The following is a 24,176-nucleotide window of genomic DNA, read 5'->3' on the forward strand; positions in this document are numbered from 1 at the left end:
TCAGGAAGTAGAACACATCACTCTACCAATAGTCCATTGGACACTCAGTCACATGGCTACACCTAAATGCAAAGGAACCTGGGAAACATAGTCTAACTATGTGTCCAAGAACAAGAGAAAACTCTCTCTTAGGTACACATGGCAGTAACTGCTGCAAGGGCTGAGAGACTGGGAGTGTCAAAAATGAGGAAGAGCACTGGCAAGACAGAAGGATGAGGAAGGGGTGAAGGGTGGCACAGAAGAAGGAAATAGAAGTGAACAGCAAAGGCGAGTTTGAGGGAGTTTGTGGTGAATCGTGTATTACAGCCTAATTCCACTGTCTCTAAAAAAATCTTCAGTGAACTCCATTATTCAGTAATGATTGTGCATGAGTGGATATATTTGGAAAAGGACTAGAACTGAAGAAGGAGGACAAAGCTAACATGTGGGTTACAGAATGAATAATTTTAAAGATTACATGCTCCTTCCATGATGATTCCATTTGTCAAAACATGACTGACACTCCTTTTAGATAACTATCTGCAGACCCAATTTACAGCATTTCAAGAAAATCACAGCCTTTTTTAAAAAAAGGAAAAGCCACAAAATGAAGGCTCTAGTAATAGTGTACCCAAGATTAAGACTCTGTCTATGAAGTGTGTAGTTTCTCCTCTAGGGAGGTTAAATATGAGACAAGAAAATGGGAGCCCAGGACCACTCAGAAACTGAGAAGGCAGCCTCCATAAGCCACGTTATGCATTTGCTTTATCTCACGAAATTCACCTAACCCTTCAGTAAGATAGTGTCATTATCTCCATTTACAGATGAGGAAGCTTCCATTTCCAGGGCCAGAGAGCTGGCAACTGGTAGAACTAGGAAGAAGTATCTTAACAGTACTGCCAACAGCAGTAGCAGCAATAATAAAAAGTAGTATTTATTTAGCACATCCTATGTGCTAAGCAGAAAATGACAGAAAGTGTGCTAAGCAGACCTTGACCTGAATTATTGAATTTTAATCTCAAGACAAAATACGAGCGAGGTCCTAATAGTATTCTCATTTTGTTGATGGAGAAACTGAAGGAGAAAAGACAGATCATGTACCCAAGTTTTCACAGCTGTTATGCATTAGGGCTGGTATTTGCACTGGAGTGTTCTGACCGAGTCAGCTAAACTAGCCTCCACTCTCCCCCTTTCCCCCCTGTCCAGCTCAAATCCATCTCTGTCTGTTACCCCCACTGCTTCCTGACAACACATTTGTCATCCACAAACCCCTCTGTGTATTTATCTAGTCAGAATATTCTCCCCGGAGGAGAGGATATACATTGGGGCCTTATACCTGAAAAGACTGCTTTAAGGTCCCTTCCATCTGGGTGACCTACCATCCCTATCTGCCTGGGAACCATCCCAGTTTTAGCTCTGAAGGTCTCACATGCCAGTAAACTCCTCAGTCTTGGGCAAACCAGGATGGTTGGTCCCCCTACTTGCAACTCTGAAATCAGTGCATTTTTAAACTGTATACAAGACCCTCTGTTCTAACTTGGAAAGAGGAGGGTCAATTGGACACACCCGCAGAATCCCACCTCTTCTCTCAATTAGAGCTAAGTCACCTACACTATATTCTCTTCTTAATCTACCTCTTATAGCTAGTTAAGGAAAATGTGAAAAATTAGATACTATTTTCAGGGGTGAGAAGTCATAATATACTCAGTGGGTTGTGCAGTTTTATCATCTGTGAAGACTGTGATGGGGAGACATTCTTTATGTTTAGTAAGTCGTCTAAGTGGTTCCTCTGACACCAGCCACCATTAGAAAGTAGCAAGTCTCTCTCTGGCCTGTGCTGTTTCCAGACCAAGAGAAGTAAGAGAAACCATGGACAAAAGCCGAGATAAGAAGCAACTCAGAGCTGACACAACTTTCTCAAGGGCTGCGCATCTTTCAACACTGAGGTATAATCTAGATTGGCGACTCAAATGTAACACAGAAGCAAATGAGCTTTGGAGATTCCACAGTCTGAAGTGAGGAATGTTATCAGGGCTTTCCTGTAAAGGAAACATCCGCCTGGGTAAAATCTGAGATTTGAGCAAAAATAAGCATGACCAATTCCCTCACATTACTGCAGTTTCATTTTAGGGTATCATTCCTTTAGCTGGCCGCCCAGAACAAAGTATGTCAGCCCTTGTCATAGTTAGCCTGAGCAGCCATAACAAAACACCACAGACTGGGTGGCTTAAACAACCAGATGTTCTCACAGTTCCAGAGGCTGGGAAGTTCAAGGTCATGGTGCTGGTGGGTTCAGTGCCTGGTAAGAGCCCTCTTCGGGTCTTGTAGAGGGCCATCTTCTCTCTGTGTCCTCAGAGTGAGCAAACTGGGGACATATCCTCTTTGTATAAGGATCCTAATCCCATTATGGGACTTTGTTTTAATAAACTTTTAATGTAACAATTTTAAATTTATAGAACTGTAAAAATAGTGCAGAGAATACCTATATGCCCTCACCCAGTGTCCACTATGATTAACATCTTACACTACCTTATCAAAGCTAAGAAACCAACATTGGTACATTGTTTTTACCTAAGCTCTAGACTTCATTTGGATTTCAACACTTTTTCTATTGGTCCCCTTTTTTGTGTTTCAAGACCTGATCTAGGACACGACATGGAATTTAGTTGGCAGGTCTCTTTAGTCCCCTCTGGACTATGGCAGTATCCCAGCCTCTCCTAATTTTTGATGACCTTGATGGCTTTGAATCAGATATTTTGTAGACTGTCCCTCAATTTGGGTTTTTCTGATGAAGAAGGCAGTTTTTTATACTATAACACATCAGCCAGGATTTTGATTCTGCTCTGGCTGGGTGGCCCATAACATGTACAGGGTCCTGCCTCACTTTTGTAAAGAATCATCTACTTTATACACAGAATTTCTGTAGTTGGTTTTATCTCCATGGTAACACCAAAAGATAGCTGGTCTGGAGGAAAGAGCATCAGCTGAGAGCCATAAATACCTGGATTCAAATCTTGACTTCATATTTACCAACTTTGGTCTTGTGTAATTCACTTCACTTCTGTGAGCCACAGTTTAGTCTTTCAAACAAAAATGAGAATAAAATGCTGAGTTCATGGTGCTGTTGTAAAGCTAAATGAGCTAGCATGTAGCACTTGGAATATATGTAGCATCTGTGGGTATTTAATGAGCATTAATTCCTTGCCTCCTCCATTTGTTCTTCTTGGTCACCCCAGAGCCACCTGCCTCTGCATAGCATGTTGTCATTTGTCCCTGACAAGAGTATATGGAAAATGGACAACAGGGTGACTACCCAGAGCACACTCCCCTCGATAGCCTCACCTACATGATTGTTCCTTTCCCATAGTAATGGGCCCTGTCTTCTTGGTCATAGGTGGGATGTGTGACCCCCATGGACCAATAATAGGACCCCTCTTCTCTGGCTTAGATGATTTTTCATAGCCCCAACAATGAGAGTCCTTCCCTGGGATTTTTCCCACTGGAGTTAAGAGAAAGTTTTTGTTCCTTTCTGGTTACACAGTTGTGAGGATAAACTGCTTACGGCCGTGTTCCCTGCCACGTGAAGACAGCTGGCCTGAGAGCAGGAAGCCAGCATACATGCAGCAGGGCTGAGAGACCGAGGGGGCAGCCAGTGGAACTGCGGCGCTGGGCCCAGCAATTCCTCAGGTCAGTCCTCCTCTGGCCTTTCCATAGCTTGCTGACCTGAGCAAACCAACAGCCTTTCTTCCCTTAGCTACTTCAGTTTGTGACTTTGCAGAGTGCCATGAAAAGGATCTCCAGCCTGCCTTGTGGATTCTGGCACCTCCTGCCCCCTGTTCTAGGGGCCTTGCTTCATAACTTGCTGTCATGCTCTTCCTTCTCCCACAGCCTGGTTGGTGTGGGAGTTAAATGCCTAAATGTCTCTGGCGGAGACAGTCTGTTGAAGGAGCAAGAATGAAAAGCTCTGGGAGCGGGTCTGTGAGAATGCAATGAAGGGAAATGACGCTGCGCACAGTGTCACATAGCTGTTCAGCACATAGACTCCAGAGCCCACTGTATCTGCGTCCATGTCCTGCCTCTGTCACTCATTTGTATAACTTCAGGTAATCTGCTGAACTTCTCTAAGCCCCAGTTTTCTCATCTAATAAATGAAGATGAGAATACCTTTTCCATGAATGTTTTGTGTGGATTCAACTATGTGGGTGATGCCACACATAATACTGGCTGTGTTGCTGATCCTTAACTTAAAATACCAGTTATTTATAGGGGGAATTAAAATGTGGGTAAGCCACCTAAATCCACCAATTAATCCTCCCCTCATGAAAGGTGGGACAGTGGGGCTGTGAGTCTATCCTGTCCTGATGTGCTGTAGCACACATGAAGTGTTCTTGCCAAAAGAAAAAAAACCCTGAATCTGAACTACATCAATCCTCTCAGGCTCGTTAATAGGAATAGGACATGGGATAGAGGAACAGGTTAAATGAAACTAAGGAAACAGACACATCCAGAAGGTGGGACATACTAAAAGACAGGTGGCTTGATTTCTGCAATGAGTCAATGACAGGAGGAAGAGAGAGAGAGGGAGATTGAGAACAAACTGTGGTTATCCCATGTTTTTTCCATATTATACTCAATTGAAAGGTACTTGAAAGAATACTGGTGTTAGAACCAAATGACCTGAGCTCCTATCTTGTTTCAGCCACAGTCATTACACAAATAAAATGGGGTGACTCATCCAGGGCTGATAACTCAAGAGCTGATGTGAGGTCCAAATGAGACACTGCTTACAAAATTTGTAATATAAAATTTTATGTGTTTATATAATATAAAATTTTGTAGACATTGTCTCAGTTAAATACTTGTACAGAGAGTTGCTGCAAAGCATGCCATCTCTCTCCCTTTGCTCATAATGTCCTCATGTGTTTCAAGCCAATCTGTAGCCTGTCCCTCCATCCATTCATTCATTCAATCATCAGACATGTATTGCATGTCTACACATGCTCACATGGAAGCACTTATAAAGACATAACGAAGAGCCCATGCCCTGAGAGTGTTCACAGTGCAGTCAAAGTGTCAAAACCACATGATGAAATAAGGGCAGAGGCCACAAAATGTGGCCCAAGGGCTGGAAGACATGGTCTCAAACCTCAGCTCTGTCATTATTAGCTGAGTGGGCTATTCTCCACCCTTTAACCCTTACTCTCTGCTCTGGGAAACCTCTTGTCTTCAAAAGGCTACTGTGCCCTCTGGACTGAAGTGGGTTTGGCCCCCAGAGGAAGTTGGAGGTAGAGAGGAGAAGGCAGGACAGCTTCCTCCCAGAGCCGTGACTAGGACTGCTGTCTCCTACACCTGAGCCCCCTGCTCCTCTCCCGCTGGCCCTCCAGGCATGAGTCCTTTCTTCCTCCCTGCTTTAGTCCTGGGAGTAGTAACCCTGCTGCTAACTAGTCCTGTGGCACTGTGCTTGTGGCTTCCTAGTACTGCTACACCTTTTAAATAATCCTTTATAAAATTGTTTTGAAGTAGTCTCCTCTGAGTGAGCCACCTGTTTCCTGACGGTACCCTCACTAGTCCACGGGTGATCTTGGGCAAGTCTCTTAAATGTTTTGGGTTTTTGTTTTCTCCTCTGTTAGATGGGATGACGTGTAATTGCTTTTTCCTGGTCTGAAGCAACTCTAGTTGAGGAGAATCCCGTGGAATATGGAGCCTTGTAGAACTGGATATGGGTTTGCTCCCATTCACCCTCAGCAAAATAAGGTAGTCTAGGGAAACAGTCTTGGAGAAAGGATTTGTTGTAAGAGGGTAGGCTGGCATCTCACTCCCAAGCTGGACCCTTGCTGAGATATGGAGATACAGAGACTGGTCCCAAGCTGTCCAGTCTTAGAGCATAGTATTCTTGGGAGATCTTAAAGTAGGTTCCCCTGGCATTGAGGGCACAGAGACTATTGCCTAGAGCTTGCCTGGAGAAGACTGAGGGTGGCGCTCATCGCAGCTGCCCATGATGGCAGAGCATGTGTGTGTGTGTTTTACCAGAGTGGAAGGCAGCAGGTTTAACATATACACTCAAATGGAAGGGAAGAGTACCATGATGGGCAGGAACTGAGAGAAGTCACAAGAGGTTAGCCTAGCACATCACCAAGTCAGGGTCTCTGAGGACCCGTATGAAAGGTGCCACCTGAAAGAACCAACTTTTGGATCCTACCATTTCGAGGGCCTTCAACAGCCAAGATAGCACCACAAAGAGCGTCTGCCACCTGGTTTCTCACTCTTCTCACCACCCCTGGGAATCTCCATCAGCAGTGAAGTGAGTCAGGTGGGAGGTGGAGCAAGGACTGTTGGAGAAGAGACCAAGTGCCCTATGCCTTTGCTGGTACCCTAGCATCTGGTAAAGCCTCACCTGGGCAGAGGGGAGAAGCTTTAAACTGGGTGTGAGATTAAATTTTGATGGATTGAACTGGACTAGATGTTTTAATTCTTTAAAGTGACCAGGAAGCTATAGAATCTCCCCAATATGCCACCAGGGGAAGGAAAAGGCAAATGAGTTTAAGTGAATTTAAAGTCAGTAGGGAGAAAAATACAGTGATTTCTTGATTGTATCAACCAGGTCCGACCAATTTCCAGCAAGCCTATTAAATTATTTTGCAGTATATTTGTGAAGAATAACAGAAAGATCATAAAGTAGCACCTAGCATAGTATATCCTTGTTATTAATATTATTATTAAAAATGTTAATATATATGTTGCAAGTGCAAGTTGATAACACATGAAGTAGTCACATTCTGACAAGGTTGATGTAGAAGAGGGGTGGTCCCCGGTGTGCTTCAAGCCAGGATCTGTTGCCAGGGGACCCCAGGCCCCTGAGTGGCCAGGCTGGTGTCCAGAAGCCTAAGAGCAAAACACAAAAGGTCCACAGGGCCTTTCACAACGACCACCGAACTGTCTGGTCCAAATCCACATCACCAGTTGGTCCCCTTGCAAACCCACTTTCCATAAGCTCCACCTCACCTGTTAGTTTCTTCTTCCTGGGAACAGCTGCCCTTTCAGAACAATCAAAGTCTTTCCATTAAGACTAGCATACCTAGGTTTCTATGTTATTTTAGACTTGATTTTTTTCCTCCTATTTAATTATTGTATCCTTTAAAGACAGGTCAGGTGAGTAAACTGACTTGGACCGAACAGGAGAGGAAATGAAGGCTGGTGCATTAAGATGCTTGTCAAAAACAGAACCTTGCTGGTGCTTCATTCTGTAAGAAGACTCAGTCTCTGAGCACATGCAATAAATGTCTTGGGGGACTTTTGTGAGCCCATTTGTGAGAGTACACAGAAGTCATCAAACTCTCTGTGTAATCAACACATCCCTTTCTGGCTCTCTGTGTGGCAGGGGTGTAGGGGAAATATTCTCCTTTAACCACTTCATGGCTAGTAATCTAGAGACTCAGAAAGCTAACTGGCATCAGAGTGTTGACTACATCACAGCTTCACACACCACTCATCCTTGGCTGTGTCACACCCCTCTCCATGCAGTTCTGTCGATGATCTCTGTGCCATGAGTGAGAATCCCAAAAGCCAAGGAGAAAGGCAGTTTTTAAAATATTCCCTGATTTTTGCCTAAGACATAGTTTGCAAAATGTTTCAACAAACCCTCCAGGTTAGTGGCTCTTAACATTTTGGAGTATGTGTACAACCATGGGAATCTCCTGAAAGATGTGAAAACTCTTCCCCAAAAAAGAAGCCCACAGAAGACAGAGACACAAATCTTGCAGAAATATCAGAAGGTTCGTGAACACTATCCACACAACATGGCAGAGATCAGTGAACTCCAGGCTGAGATTTCTGTCCTCGTGGAAGTGAAACAGCACCTCCTTCTCGAGCACCCTCAGAACAGCAGGAAGAACCAGAGGAGCAATGAATCCAAAGTTCCCCTGCCAAGGAGGGAGGGGGCAGAAATGAGATGGCTCAGGCGAGTGTCACTGAAGGGTGCCATGCGGGAAATTCTCATCCGAGTACTCCCCAGGCATTTTCCTGCCGCAGAGAGCAATGCTTACTAACGTTGAGTATGTAATTCAGAGAGTTTGCTTGAAGTCTGCGTTGGGTTCATGATTGTGATTTACATTAACATGGCTCATCATCAATGCACATGAACAAGTATATTTGTCAGCTGATGAATTCTATAAAACCTTTTTTTTTCTGAATGTTTCACTAATGCCTTGAAAGAAAGCTACTCGATACCTTGTTTCATGGCCCATGATTCCAGCAACCTCTCATCCTCTACTGTCCAGGTTGCATGGGACAGTGACAGGCATGTGTTGGGAACACAGTAAACACAGGTTCAGGGGAGTCCCTGCCTGCAGCCTCCTTGTCAGACCTTAGGTGGGTATTAGTGAGGGAGCCAGGACTGAGAGCGAGGGGAATCAGGTGCCATCCTGTCCCTTCGAGCAAATGTCACCTTAAGCAACTTTGCCACTGAACAGATTTTGGTGGAAGGAGGGGTGGGAGTCATGGTGGGCAAGAGAGGAAAGACAGGGCTCTCTGACGATGAGATGAATGAAGGCAAAAAGATGCTTACTTTTACAGACTGAGAAAAGTTGACTGGAAAAAAGGAAAAATCAAACAAATGATGGGAAACAGATCACAACTGACCTGGAGATGAACTATTTAAGCACCCAGCTCATGGCCCAGTGACCCTCCGGCTTAGGAAGGTTCAGCAAACCCCTGCAGTGAGAGCTTTTCCCTCTGAGAGGACATGGAGGGGTGGCTTTGAAATCTCCCTTATAACCGTTAAAAGTTGGGGTGAGAGAGCCTGAACTGTCGTGTTGATTTAATAACAGAGGTCATGTTCCTACCTGCACAGCCTTCTCTTCTGCTCTGTTCTCAGATGTAAAGCTTAAGATCTGTTCACCAGGTGTGAAGCCTAAGATCTGTTTAGACAGAACTGTCTGGAAATGAAGTTGTTCAAATAATGGAGGTAGCAAAAGAAAAAAAATACAGAAACCGCCCTCTCCAACCCCCAAATTGCTCCTTTATTATCACGATCACTGCCATCATATCATTATGGTTACCTTTCCTGATGCAAAGGTGTTGTCTTATGTGTGTGTATATACATGTATTTGTAGCATGTGTGTGTGTTAATCTAACACACAGTATGTTAATCTATGTATGTGTGTATATAGTGTGTGTACATGTGTATAACTTCCCAACAACCCTGAAAATGTAGTTTTTCATTTTCATTTCATATGCAAACACACCAAGGCTTACAAAGGCTAGAGGTTCTCCCCAAGGACACTCACCGAATGATCAACAAAACCAGAATTAGGACCCTGATGTTCCTGGCTCCCAAACCCTTCATGGCTCCATTATCTACTCTATTTCCAATTATTGATTTAACAAGTTATTGCAAATATTGGGTGCTATGTGCCAGACACCATACTAGGTGATGAGGACACCAAAATGAAAAGGCATTGCCCTCAGGAAACCCACAGTCTAGTGAAGTTAACTATTGTCTGATGAAATGTTTGGGAATTTGCTTTAACCATGAAAGCACTGTACAAATATTGGCTGCTTTTGTTGAGCTAAAACAATGTCACTCCCATCTTGCCCCATTTCCTACACAGCTGTGCCAACCACACACAAAACCTTTGTAACCCTTCTCTTTTCCCCTTGGACTGCCCTCCAGGCTACAGGTGAAGTGTCTGATGTGATCTCTGAGCTCCTTTCTGCTGGTTCCCTGTTCACGGTTCCCTGGCTCTGTCTGTCCACACAAGCCCTGCTCAGCCGCCAGGATTCCAGGTCCTGCCCTTAAACCTGGGCTGGTCTTGCCTGTTGGTGCCTGGACCCAATTTCTGAATGCTGTGACCAGCGACTCAGTGCACTTTTGGAAAGGAAGAAAGAGCAAGGAACTAGGTCAAAAAGGCTCCTTAGAATGCTGAGGAAGAACAGTCCAGTTCTGAGGGGTTGCCCAAGGTGAGGATAGAATAAATTTGTAGAGTGTAGTGGTTCTCAACAAGCATTTTGGAGTCTTAGACAACTTTTTGCCACCAGTCTTTCTAGCTTTTGACTTGCAGCAAATAATTAATCCCTCTCTGCTTAGGGTTTGTGGGAAGTAATGATAGTACACTTCTTAGAGGGTGACTCAAAGTAGTGATTGAATTATCAGGGAAAAATAATTATCATTATACAGTATTTTGGAACTCAAATCTATAAATATCAGATAGCTGTATGAATATCTAATGAGACCTGGCCAATGGCCTTTGCACTGGGGGTGTTCAATTGACCCACCCAGATCCACTCTCACCCTCCTCTTTGCCTCAGAAGGCCACTTGGATGAATCCATCAGTGGGTTCCCCTGCCATCTAGCTTCTAGTTGGCTTTGGCCAATTATAAATGCCAGCAGAAGAGGGAAGAGAGTGAGGTGGGCCTTTATTCTCCCAGTCACACCTGGAGTTGGCCACCTCCCCGTTCCTTGGGTCTCACTCACATCAGGCAGCTCTCTCCATGCAGGGCAGGCCCTCTTTTTCTGATTTACATACGGCTCTCCCCTCTTTCCCTCCCATGTAGGGGTGATAAAGGAACTTTGCTCTCATCATCTTGGTACTGATTCTTCCCTCGGGCTTTCCTTTACTTGCTCATGACATCATACTGTCTTGATTAAACGTCCCTTGAATGTGACTAACCTGAAGGTGAGGTCTTCTCCCAGGATCCTGACTGATAAGCACCTTCTCGGCTTGGCCTTGATGCTGCTTCCCCTGAGAAAAAGCCACAGTTCAATTCCAAAGTTCTTTGTCTTCTGGTTTGAGTCTCTGTTGGTAGGATGATTGGGAATGAAATACTAGTTAAAATAAATTATCCTGGGGAGGACAGATCCTGGAGGAATAAGGCGGTGTGTTCCAAAGAGATTTTAACCCTGGAGATGAATAAACCCTACTGAAAGACCTGATACCTGGAACTAGGAACCATGCACATCAATTCTCTTACCTTCTGAAACCACCCCACCACAGCTTCCTCTCGGGCCAGGGCCCCTAGATTCCCCCACCCCGGACTTCTGAGAGCGGATCAGGGACCACCCGGCTCTGGAGCCCCAGGGGCTAGCGATTACTGATGCAGAGCGGAACAGATGTTCACCTTCACTATGCACAGGGAAGGAAATTAAACAATTATGATAATTTTAAACATAGGAGGAATGCTTTCTAAACCAGGGCATCTTGTTAGATTCATGATTTTTAATTTCAGCTCAGAGATGAAGAGAGCTGGAAATAACATTGCTCCCTCCTTTACAACAAGAAAAAAGCTGGACAAACTACAAATTAACAATTTTTCTTGAACCCATCAAAGAATTGAGGCCACAAAGCTAACTGACATCTGGCAGAAACAGGCATCTGCAGAGGAGACACAGAATCCAAGCGTTCACTAATCTGGGGCAGATGCCATGTAATCTGGTAAGAAAATTCAGTTAAGATTATATAAGATTATATGTATGTGTGAATATACACACACACATATGTATAATTACATGTTATGTGAAAAAATATATAGATACTTGCATGTATTTATAAAAAATTCACTCACACATACACATGGTAGACATATTAATTTGAGTTAAGGATAATTATAAAGTATACCATCTTAATTCATTTCACAAAGTGGGTTTAATCAGTCTCATTTAGTCTTTTGCCTTTACTTTTATTTCACTTTTTATTTTTAAATATTTCAAACATAAGATTACAGAGTAATACAAACATCCATTCAGCACCCACTCCCCAGATTTAACCAATGCTGACATATGCCACACCCACACAGGCCACCCCACTTCTGTTCAGATGAGGCTGACCCAGCTCCCTGGGCTCGGCAGACTTCCAAAAGCCCAGGACAATGTTTACCCCACCTTTACTGTCCATGCCCACCTCACCTCGCCTGGAGAACTGGAAGCCACATTCTCTTCTGGTTTAGCAATCCATCTCATTCCTCGTCAGATGGGACTCAGTGTGCTGAGGAACATCAAAATTCATTTTTGTTTCACTTGGAGTTGGTGAGTTTTTGTTCTTTGTATAAGAAAAGGATCTGCTCTCAGCCTCAGCTTTGAAACAGAAATTGGCCCATAACCAGACTAAAATACCATGCTCCCTGGCACATGAAGACTTTAATAATAAAAATCTCAGGGTTTTGAAGCCCTGATATGTTCTAACCCATTTAATGTATGGCATCATTTGTCTTCCCAGCCTCTCTGTGAAGATCATGTCAGAGCACCCCTTATATATTGGTCTCATACCCAGGTACACACGTGTATCTGTCAGGTGCCAAAACCTGTACTTTGTTTTAAATAATGAATGTACAGACTGTCATTCATTTCACAGTATCTAGATTGGTTATCCATAGTCATTTTTATACCTGTGGCTATACTGCAGATCACTGGGGTTGAGAGGTAAATGACCTCCACATTGGTGGGAAAAGTGGAACCACCTTATTCAGATGGATGTTTCTTTAAAACAAGACCCTTAATTCCTGGATGTAATTTTTTTTTTTCACTTAGAGGAAGGGTACAGAAAACTTTACTATCTGTCTTAGGTCCATCCCATTGAACTAGCACCTGAGACTGTGATTTGCGAGAATGCAGATTCACTGACTGGCGAGGGCTCTCAGGAAAGAGGAAATGCAAGGGGCAGAATGGGCAGAGGAGGGGCTAAGAAAAGATATGGTCTCAGCAGGACCCAGATGCAGCCCCGTCACACAGGGAGCTCTAGAGCATGAAATACACCTGGCAAATTACTGCCACTGGGAGGCAAGGGAGGTGGCCTTTGCAGAAGGTGAGAATCACCTTCTCACAGCAGTTGGGAAGTCCGTATGGGGCCAAGTGAAGAGGATCTGGGAGGGGATGCCAGTACCCCAGCTCAGACACTGAAGGATTGATTGATGAGGACCACAAGTAGCCATTCACACTACCATACTAAGACAGAGAATAATTAAAAGGCTTAAAATGGGACTAAAGAAAACCCACCACCTTCTGGAGGGTCAGACACATTGAACCAGGAGATTAAGTATAAGGAGGTAAGAAGGCTGGTCTTAAATGGTTAATTCCTTCAGCACTTGCAAAACTATCAAGTGAAAGTGAGAGTGGGTTTGGTTGATGTCGGACTACCTTCAGAAACTTCTGCTGTTCTTTCTGATGATATCTTCACCAAGGGCCCCTCGCCAGCCCTGAGACTGCTAATTGCAAGGCACTTCGAAGACAAAATAAAAATTCCATTTACTTTCTGTGGGAGATGACTGTCTGCTCCCTTCAAGTTGGGCCAGAGGGAACACTGAGAATACACTGCTGGAAGTAAATGGCATTTTTCATCTATTTAAACTGCAATTCACCTCTGAAAACTCCATTTTATCAAAACTCCTGGTTAATACTATTTTCCATGGTCAGGTATTCCCCCCAAGTACACACACAAGAGATGTAGGATGCCCACGGAAGACTGTTCCAGAGATAAAATTTCTTAAAGAGAACTCTAGTAGTAATATCCTCAATGCTATGTCACATGCAAAACTCAGAAATGACTGACCTTTAACATGGCAGGCAGGTGTGTGGTAGGGCAGAAGACACATATAATACTTAGAGAAATTCATTTGCTGTGTACTCATTAGCAAGTCATATAATCTTCTGAGCCTTTTGGTTCACATCTCTAAAATGGGTTTAGGGACACCTGCCCTGCCTATCTCCGACAGCTGTTGTGAAGATTCCATTAGGTTAATTTATATGAAAGTGCTATATAAAACAGTACACAAATTGAATACAGCTGGAAATGTCTCTTGCAGCCAAGTGCTTGAAAACACACCATTAAACTCATGGTAGGAAGAATTCTAAGACAGCCCGAAGAACCCAACCCCTTATAAATATATACACTGTACATAATCCTCACTCCTTGAGGGTGAGCAGGTCCTGCAGATAGGATAGTTACTCCCATGATTAGGTGATGTAACATAAGCCTCCACCTTCACAATCTGGAGAGAGATTTTTCCTGCTGGCTTTGAAGCAGTGATCTTCCCTGTAATGGTTAGAACCCAAGTGCAGCTGAGATGGACTGCCAGCCATCAGCCAGCAAAAAAAATAGGGACCTTGGTCCTACAACTACAACGTAAATTCTGCTAACAACGTCAACAAATGTGAAAGAAGATCCTGGGCTTCAAAAGAGAACTCAGTACAACCAACATGCTGATTTCAGCCTTGTAAGACCCTGAGCAGAAAACCCAGTTACTCTGTGCAGGACCTGACCAACAAAAACTATAAATGGGTATTGTTTTAGCCACTAAGCTTACTATAATTTGTTACACAGCTATAGAAAATGAATATACAATTGGCTATTCTGAAATGGTTGATTGAAGTTCTCTAAAACCCATCTCCATAAAAGCAATAAGAGCACTAGGGAAAACTGTCAAAATTAACTTTTACAGAACTCCAAAAAATCACCAGAGGCTTGCAACAATCCAAGCAGCATTTATTTAAGGAAAATGGCTGAATCTCAATAAGCACAGTGAATCTTGTGGCATTTTAATTTGACTTACGCCCATCACCCGTACCCCAGCTCTCCAGGAGCCCTGAAAGCCTACAGCCTTCACAGTATCTGTGAAAAGCAGCAGCTTAGCAGCTTCCAAAGGAAGCAGACGAGTTTGGAATACCTCAGAAGTCCCATTCCCAGAAAATTGTCACCATTTGACCTGACTGGCAGTTCACTAAAAAGCTCCACTTTCAAGGAATTTCTTTATTTGACCTAATCAGAGCCCTACCCACAGAGATTTGACAAATACAATCAGTGGCAATTGTTTAATGTCACAGCTGCCTGAAGATGTGTTAACAGTTGGAGCTAACAAGCAGCTAATGAAATATCTTAAAAAGAAAAACTGGATAATGAGATGTTCATAGGTTTCTCTGAAAAGCTCCAACACATTTGTGGGAATCTAGAAGCCTATGTGCATTTTAGGACTGGGTATATGCCCAGGAGAGCCCTGAAAATATCCTCTTCTTTTGGGTCTGGTTATCTTGTGTCCCTGCATAAGCAGGAAATTAAGGATAAGATGGAGTTGTAAAGTGCCTGCCAGAGCACTGAAAACATAACTACATACAAACACATGCACACACACACAGAGTCCTTAAAAAAGCCTGAAAGGTTATTATTTTGAGGAATGCTAAGGAAATCTTTGTCCGGTCATTAGCTAACCATCAACCTAACTAACTGAATAGACTACAGTGACCACACACATCAAAGAATACAGATTTCACAGAATTAGTCCAAGAAAGTCTCCAAACAAACAGCAACAACAAAAAAGCCTGGAGAAGAGAGAGAATCTGATTTCCAGAGTTGACAGTGTATCATTTAAAATGTCTAGTTTTCAATAACAATTGCAGAAAAAAAACAAGACATGTGAAGAAGTAGGAAAGTATGACCCATATAAAGGGAAAAAGTAGTTTACAAAAACTGTCCCTAAGAAAGGCCAGACTTTGGATTTACCTCGCAAAGGCTTAAAATAGGTATTATAAATATATTCCAAAAGGAAACCAGGTCTAAGAATTAAAGGAAGGTAAGAAAAATGTGTCACCAAATACAAACCATCAATCAAATGACAAAAATTATTTTTAAAAAACAATAAAAATTCTGAGGTTGAAAAGTACAATAACTGAAATTAAAAATGTGCCTGAAGATTTGATTAGACAGAAGGAAGAAGTAGTAAATCTGAAGACAGGTTGGTTGAGAGTCATCTATAAAAAGAACAAAATTAAAAATAACCAAAGAAACTAGAGCCGCAGAGACCTGTGGGACACCATTGTATAAGGCTTGCATTATCCCAATACCAAAACCAGATAAGACATCATAGTAACAGAAAACTGCTGGGAGCCATGCTACTCAAGCTGTGTAGCAAAGCTCAGGCTGGAGGAAGACCCCACAAATCAGGGGCCTTCGCAGCTGGCTCCCTCTATTACCCCCCTTGATTTTGTTATTTTCCATTATACTATTGGCTTTGTTTTTGCTTGCATTGTTGCCAAGGGTTAACTAACCTTTGCTGAGCAGTGTGGAAAGGATGAGAACATAAACTTCCCAAAAGCTTTTCAGGACAGTGTTCCTGAAGAATAGAACACGCAGGGGCCAAATGGCGATCTTAGCATAAAAGTACCGAAACCTGCTGTTAGTTAGTCAAACATTGACCACCCCATTTCCACTGAGAATGCCCTCCTTGTTTACAATGCTAGTGAAACTAGTGATGGAAAGTTTTACAGAAATAGAGTCATGAGAAAATATTGAATAGAATAACTCTGTTGACACTTAAATAATCATTTCATGTTTTCTTCCCTCAACTACTTCTATAGTTTGTTTTTCTTCTTTCCTAATCACAGCCCTTTACTAGAATTTGTGCCTCATACGTGAAATTACCAAGTACCATAATTTTCCAGGAAGTAAAGATACCTCAAAACAAGTGCTGGGCATAGAAGCCATGGAGCATAAATCTGCAAAGAAGTGAAAAACTAACCTTTTCAAAGAATATTACTTTTCTCTCATTTACCAGTTTTACATCTCCTTGTATGGCCCCATAAGATGGCTGGTTAGCCAGAGACGGGTAAGATTCCTCAAGGGAGGAACAACCTAAGACAGGCACAGTCGCAGGGAGGCCATCAGGTGAGAAAAAGGGGGCCAACAGAGGTGAGGCTTAAACCTCACCCCCCCCAGTTTTGAGAGAAATCTTCTACACCTGTGGATGTTTTGTTGCCCTTGTTCAGCTTGGATTAAGACCTGGTCTGTAAGCACAAACCTGATCATCTACACCTGCCTTCTTACAGTTCTAAATCATGTTTTCTATCTATATCTTGCATTTACCTACTACATTTACATTTTATTAGATTCACATATAAAGTATAAAAATCAAATGAATAATTATACATCACATTTGACTTAAACTAGTTTAAGGTTGTAGTTCAAACAAAAACAGTTTCTATGATATGAATGCCCTTGCATTGTTCACCATGTAAGAACTTGTTTAGTCCCTGCAGTAGTGGAGTCTTGGAGACCTGTGTAGCATATGTCAAGGAGATTTTGGTATCCACACAGAAGAAAGAGAAATGTAGATAAGAAGGGGAAATTTAGTTTGCTGCCTACTGTGCGCTATAAAGGGGTATAAAGTGAAGATATGAGTTTATGATTTTAGATTGATTATAAATTTATTAAAGGCTCTAAGAAAATTTTTGTGGGAAAGAATCCTAGCTAACTGTGGCACTAGGTGACCTGTATTTCACCCTGAGCTGATAGACTCCATAGTCGCTGCTACATACTGCATGCTCCTACAGTCACATGCACTACTTAGAAACTGTGTTGCATAGAAACATACAACACAGCAGAGTACATGTTATAAGAAAAGTTTCAGTCAAAGAACAGAAAAACAATCACCTGTCTAACGCTTGACCAACCATGAATAGATTAGAAAGTAAAAGAAAGAAAAAACCTTGCCTATACTTATTAACCAACTGCCTTTACTAATTAATCATCAGAATAATAAAAAATAATCATATCCTTGTGCAAAATAGTATAAATAAAGCTGTCATCGACACTTTGTCAAGAGACCACCTCCATCTGACTCCGTGTCCTGTCTCTCCACGCGCCAACTCTGTCTCATCCTTTCAGGCTTCGCACCCCCTGCTGGAGCTGGACTCCAGCAGAAAACTACAGATCGTATAAATATAGACAAAAAAAACCTATAAAAATATTAGCAAACTGAATCCATTAACATATAAAAAGAATCAGACACCATGACTGAGTGAGATTTATCCCAGAATGCAAGATTGGTTCAACATACAAAAAGCAACTAATATAATAAACCATATTAATAGAATAAAGTTCATATTGATAGTATAGAATTAGTAGAATAAAGTTCAAATAAAATCAAATAATAAAGTTATTAATAGAATAAAAAGAATAGAATAAAGTTCAAACATGACCATCTCAATAGCAGAAAAATAGTTGACAAAATCTAATACTCATGATATAAACACTCAATAAACTAAGAATAGAAAGGAATTTCCTCAACTAATAAAGGGCATCTATGAAAACCCACAGCAAACACCTTGCATAATGGTGAGAGACTGGAAAATTTTCCCCTGGGATCAAGAACAAAACAAGATATCCACTCTTGTCATTTCCATCCAATATTGTGCTGGAGATTCTTGTCAGCACATTTAAACAAGGAAAGAAAATAAAAGGCATACAGATTGAAAGTGAAGAAGCAAAACTATCTTTCTTTGAAGAAAAGTTTATCTTGTTGAAAGACAATAGTAAGGAGTTGACCAAAAAAAAAAAAAAAAGGAGAAACAAATTCATGGATTGGGATCCAGTATTGTTAAGGTGGTAATACACCCCAATTTGATCTGCAGACTCAGTGCCATCCCTGTCAAAACACTAGCTGGCTCTTTTTTGTAGATTGACAAGCTGATTATAAAATTTATGGAAATACGGGCCAGGATTCCAGACTGGCCAAAACTATCTTGGAAAGAAAGAACACAGTCAAAAGACTCACACTTCCAGATTTCAAAACTTACAACACAGACAGCAATAATAATCAAGATAGGCATATAAGGATAGGCATAAGGATAGGCATATAAATCGGTGTAATAGAATTGAGAGTCCAGAGGTAAACTCTTACATGCATGGTCAGTTGATTTTTGAAAACAGTGCCAAAACCATTCAATAGGGGAAAGAATAGTGTTTTCAACAGATGGTGCTGGGACAACTGGATATAAGCATGCAAAAGAATTATGTTGGTCCCCTACCTAACCCCACATACAAAAGTTAACTCAAAATTTTTAAGAAACCTAAATATAAGAAGAACTAAAACTATGCAACTCTTAAGAGAAAACACTTGGGGTAAGTCTTCATGGCCTCAGATTAAGCAACTTCTTAAATATGACAGCAAAAGCATGAGATAAAAGAAAAAACAAGACAGATAAATTGGACTTCATCAAAATTTTTAAATTGTGTGCTTCAATGGACAATATCAAATAACAGCATTATTCATAATGTCTAAAAGGTGGAAGAAACCAGTGTCCATCAACTGATGAATAGATAAAGTGTCTATTTTTGCAAATAATACTTTATTGGAGCACAGTCATGCTCCTTTGCTTATATATTATCTTTAGCTACCTTCATACTACAATTACAGAATTCACTAGTCACAACAGAGATTGTCCATATTACCTGCAAAGCCTAAAATATTTATTATCTGATCCTTTTCCAAAAAAGTTTGCTTACTCCTGATCTAGGGTATAGGTCACTTGTGAAGCATTTCAAAATTAACAAAAAAGAATAACAAGCTCTTTTTTTTCTGAGTGTCCTGATCCTGCCAAACTCTGCTAGCCAAGAACTAGTAGAACATACATTTGCTTAGTCACCATGTAACCTTGGACAAGTTATGTAAACTCTCTGAGCCTCAGTCCTCAGCTCTAAAATGGAAATAATAATGAGATCTGCTCCAATGGGTTGCTGTGGAGATTGAATGAGGTGTTATATATTATGATGGGTTGAATTGTCCTTTCAGAGAAGATGCTAAAGCCCTAACCCTCAATATCTCAGAATGAGACTTCATTTGGAAATAGGATTATTGTAGAAGCAATTGGTTAAGATGAGGTCATACTGGAGTAAGATAGGAGCTTCCTCCAATATGGCTGGTGTTGTAAGAAATGGCCATGCAAGGAGAAGGCCATGTGACAATAGAGGCAGAGACTGGAGTGATGCTGTGACCAGCTGAGGAATGCCTGGGGCCACAGAACCTGGAAGAGGCAGGAAGGATCACCCACACAGCAGCTGTTCAGAGGGTTGGCCCTGTACCTTGATTTTGAACTTCTAACCTCCAAAACTGTGAAAGAATAAATCTCTATTGTTTTAAGTCACCAGTTTGTGGTATTTTGTTATGGTGGCCCTAGGAAACTAATATACATATGGAGCTCTTACAATAATACCTGGCATGTAATAACTCCATAATTCATGTTAGAAATTATTCTAGATTTTTTTTACCTTGTTTCTGTTAATATCTAAAATAATTTCATAAGGTAGGTATATCAGTCTGCTTGGGCTATCATATCAAAATACCACAGACTGGATGGCTTAAACCACAGAAATTATTTCTCACAGTTCTGGAAGGTAGAAGTCCAAGGTAAGGGTTCCTGTATGGTACAGTCGGGTTCTGGTGAGGACCCTCTTCCTGGCTTGAAGATGGCTACCTTCTCCTTTGTGCTCAGATGGTGGACAGAGAGGAAGGAAGCTCTCTGGTGTCTCTACTTATAAGGGCACTAATACTATCCTCATGAGTTCATTTAAAACTAAAACTAATCAACTCTCAAAGGCCCCACCTCCAAATACCATCACTTTGGGGGTTAAGGCCTCTACCTGTGAATTTGGAATGGGGGGACACAATTCAGTCCATAGCAGTAGGTATTATTAACTGTTTTACAGGTATGAAAACAGAGTCTCAGAGAAATTAATACACAAGAAAAAATATGAAAGGGTAATGTTATTAAAAGGAGAAGATTCTTGTAGACATGTGAATTCCTCATGGGCATTTTTCACAAACAGTCATGCATGTTCCAGAGCATTAGTGTTAAACATTCTGGAATCAGACAGCCTGTGTTAGATTCCACCTTCTGCCATTCACTAACTCTGGGCACTGGGCAAGTTACTTAACTGTCTGGAGTCTTAATATCCTTTTCTGAAAAATGGATGATTCCTAATCTCATGGAGTGGTTTTGAGCATTAAATGACAAAATACATGTAAAGAGTATGTTAGAGTGCCTGGTACAGAGTGACATCAAATGAATCTTAGCACTTGAAAAATAAATACATAAACATGGTTCAATGCAACTCTGTTAGAATAGAATTTGAACAACTTTAAAATCCAACTAGTTTAATAAACTATTATTCATTTATATTAAGAGATGCTATGCCAACACAAAAAAGAATAAGATAGATGCATGTTGACCTCCTAGATTATTTTCTTGTCTCTAACTACTGTGACTTTAGGCAAATGATTCCACCTCTCTGGGCCTGTTTTCCAAGCTTAAAAATGAAAATAAAAGCAGTACCAATTTCACAGAGTTGTCATGAGGGCTAAATAACATACAGCCCATACAGACTGTAGCCTACAAAATATCAGATACAGTCCATAAATATTCCTAGACACAGAGCAAGTACATGATTAATAGTAATAGTCATTATTAAATTATGATTCCATTTATACAGAAGGAAGGAAACCTGATTGGCTAATTTCCGGGGAAAGATGTAATAATTGACAACTAATTTCTGGAGAGTGAGGATGGGATGTAGGAGAGAAGGGTTTCAACTTCCCCTTTATCCCTTCTGTACCATTAAAAACAAACCAACCCCCAAATTACTAGCTGTCTCTTGTCCTTCCCTCTTTATTTTTTCATTGTTTTAAGTATCATTGATATATAATCTTATAGTGGTTTCAAGTATACAACACAGTGGTTCACCAGTTACCCATTTCATTAAATCCTCACCCCAACTAGTGTCTTTACTATCTGTCAACATAGGAAGATGTTACAGAATCATTGGCTATATTCTCCCTGCTGTACTACCATTCCCGTGACTAACTTATACTATGATTCAGAAATTTTGTGCCCTTTTACACCCCTCACCTTCCACCCCTACCCTAACCCTTCCCCCATGGTCCACCTGTGTCTATGAGTCTACTACTTTTTTGTTCATTTTGTTTTGTTTTGTTTTGTTTTCTTAGATTCCACAAATAAGTGAAATCAAGTGGTATTTGTCTTTCTCCACCTGGCTTATTTCACTTATGAATAGCCTCTAGGTCCATCCATGATGTCTCAAATGGCAGGATTTCATTCTTTTTTGTGGCTGAATAAAATTCCATTGTGTTTATGTGTACCACCTCTTCTTTATCCACTCATCTATTCACTGATGAACACTTTATTTGCTTCCACATCTTGGCTATCATAAATAATGTGGCAATAAACATAGGGGTGCACCTATCTTTTTGAATAAAAATTTGTTTCTTCAGACAAATTCCTATAAGTATAATTACTGGGTCAAATGGTATTTCTTAGTTTTTTGAGGACTCTCCATCCTGCTTTCCACAGTTTGTCCTCCCCGCTTTCCCACGTAATAAGGCGCAGACCTGATGGTGGCTAAGCCCTTTCTAATACTGTCAGCCAGGGCTGCCTTCAGCTAGCATATGAGTCCAGCAGCATGGCAATTTCCCTTGTGGCTGGTAAATGCCCACGTCCCTGCCCCCCACCCCACCCCCAGCCTTGACCTAGCAAGGTAAAAGGATTGGCTCCCGGCCTGCTGGGGGCCTGCAGAAGCCTCAGAGATGCTGATTCACAGCGACGGTAGTTTCTTCAGGGTCCCATAGTCCAGGTTAGTAAATATTTTGACTTTCACTCTTGGTGCTCGGCACTGAGGTTGTTGGGGCTGTGCCCCCATTGTATCTGACTCTAAATAGCTCTTCAAGGTATTTATTCTCATTATCCAAATGATGGAACTCAGGTTACTCATTCTGGGACTTGCCCAATAGCACACAGTTCATAAGTGAAGTCTCTGGCCCCTACGGCAATGCTCCTTTCATTGTGTCTTTGCTTTCATTAGCTCACATTCCCTCTCTAAAAATACTCATATGCTCTGCCTCAACAAGTTGTTTTCAAAAAGTGTTACCAGCTTTGTAGTTCTGGCTTGTCTCAGCTGGTTCAGCAGTTTCAAGAGAAGAGCAGAGCTAATCAACTCTGTGAATAATTAACGAGTTGAGTTTGATCTCTGGCCTGGAGCTGACCACTAAACTTCATTATTTGCCCTGAACAAAAAGACAAGGAAAGTTTCCCTGTATCAGTATTTTTCAATGCCTAGAGAGATAGGGAAGTCAGAAGAAGCATTCTTACTCTGTTCCCCCTCTGAGAGATGAAGTCCCCTGCCCAAGGTCACAGGTCTGAACCAGACTTGGAGACTAGAACTCTACTCTGCCAAGACTGGACATGGTTTTGGAAATTAAATAGTCCGAGGTGTAAGTCATTATCAGCTGTGTGACCTTGGACAAAGTTACTCATTCTCTCCCTCGGCTTCATTCATCATTTGTGAATGAGGGCAATAGTACTGATAGGCACTAAGTTAATGTTCTGCAGTGACATTGACATTGTTCAGCAGTCATCCACCAAGGAAAATCCTGCACCTGGAGAGCAAGCAGGGTCCTGGAGGCCCCAGCTCTGCAGGCATGCAACTATTAGCTGGATTGTGGGAATATCCATGGGGCCCAGGGCAGTAGCCAGGTGGCCTGGAAGATAGCAATGCTCTGGTGGTGAGGGGTGGGTTTCAGGAAAGGAGCTATTTATCAATGATATGGGAAAGCTTCAATGTTTTAACAACTGGTACAGCTGTATGAATGGACTACAGGATGAATATAGGTCCTCTGCAATGTCAGTTTGCATTTCTAGGGGAATTTACTCTGTGCTTGGTACCATGGCTCAACTTTATTCTCACATTATTCCAGGTAATCTTCACAAACACTCTGAAAGGTGCAACTCTAGGCCCTTTTTTTCAGAGGAGGAAACTTCCCCTTTAAAAGTTATAATGCTAGTAAGTGGTAGAGCAGTGATCTGAACTCCTGCTGACCAGCGGCAGAGCCAGACTCATATCCACAATGGGAGAGAGAAGGAAATCCTGGGCAATAATGCAAAACTGAAGGTGAGAATGTGGGTAGGAAAGGAGGAATAAGAGAGCTGGGCCGTAGGACAATTCAAATGAGGAATAAAAAGGGAGCTAGACACGTGGAGTCCTTGGGCAAGAGTGACACTAAAAACATTTTTCCTGCTTGGACTTTACAAATGGAATAAAATGTTAATAAAAAGTGAATCTGCATAAAGGGTAGACAGAGGTTCTTCTGCCCTATGCTTATTCAAGCAACTTTGAAATTATGCCCTAATAAAAAGTTAAAGTGAAAAGTTGGCACACGGTGCTCCTGTCTTCCTTAGCTCTCCGTCATCCCTCAGTTGGATAGTTCAGATTTTGCCTTTCATCAACTCATTTTCCAGAGTAACAGGGTCAGCTGAAGATGATCTAAGTCTAATGTTCCACCTCCTCAACCTCCGTCAGCATTGAGGGTATGTGAAGTGATCATGTGATTTGGAAATGCAGGCAAATGAGAACAAGTGTAACTGCCAGAAA

The 24,176-nt window shown here is 41.7% G+C and overlaps 1 protein-coding gene across 20 annotated transcripts in view; it reads right to left on the reverse strand.

Moving 5' to 3' along the window:
- LRATD2 (LRAT domain containing 2) overlaps nucleotides 1–24,176 on the reverse strand; it is a 305,269-nt gene that overhangs the window by 266,499 nt on the left and 14,594 nt on the right. For 13 of the 20 annotated variants that reach the window (XR_012128502.1, XR_012128503.1, XR_012128504.1 and 10 more), the window contains 2 exons: nucleotides 11,879–11,957; nucleotides 10,647–10,772 (listed from right to left, as the gene is read on the reverse strand). The exons of 1 other annotated variant lie outside the window; for it this stretch is intronic. The gene's annotated coding sequence lies outside the window, so the exon portion shown is untranslated. Of the gene's footprint in view, nucleotides 1–6,738; nucleotides 6,862–10,646; nucleotides 10,773–11,878; nucleotides 11,958–24,176 lie in introns of those variants that run through there. 6 more of the 20 variants (XR_012128508.1, XR_012128509.1, XR_012128507.1 and 3 more) reach the window with 4 other exon arrangements.

Source organism: Manis javanica, chromosome 2 (genome assembly GCF_040802235.1).
Source record: "Manis javanica isolate MJ-LG chromosome 2, MJ_LKY, whole genome shotgun sequence".
Lineage (NCBI taxonomy): Eukaryota > Metazoa > Chordata > Mammalia > Pholidota > Manidae > Manis > Manis javanica.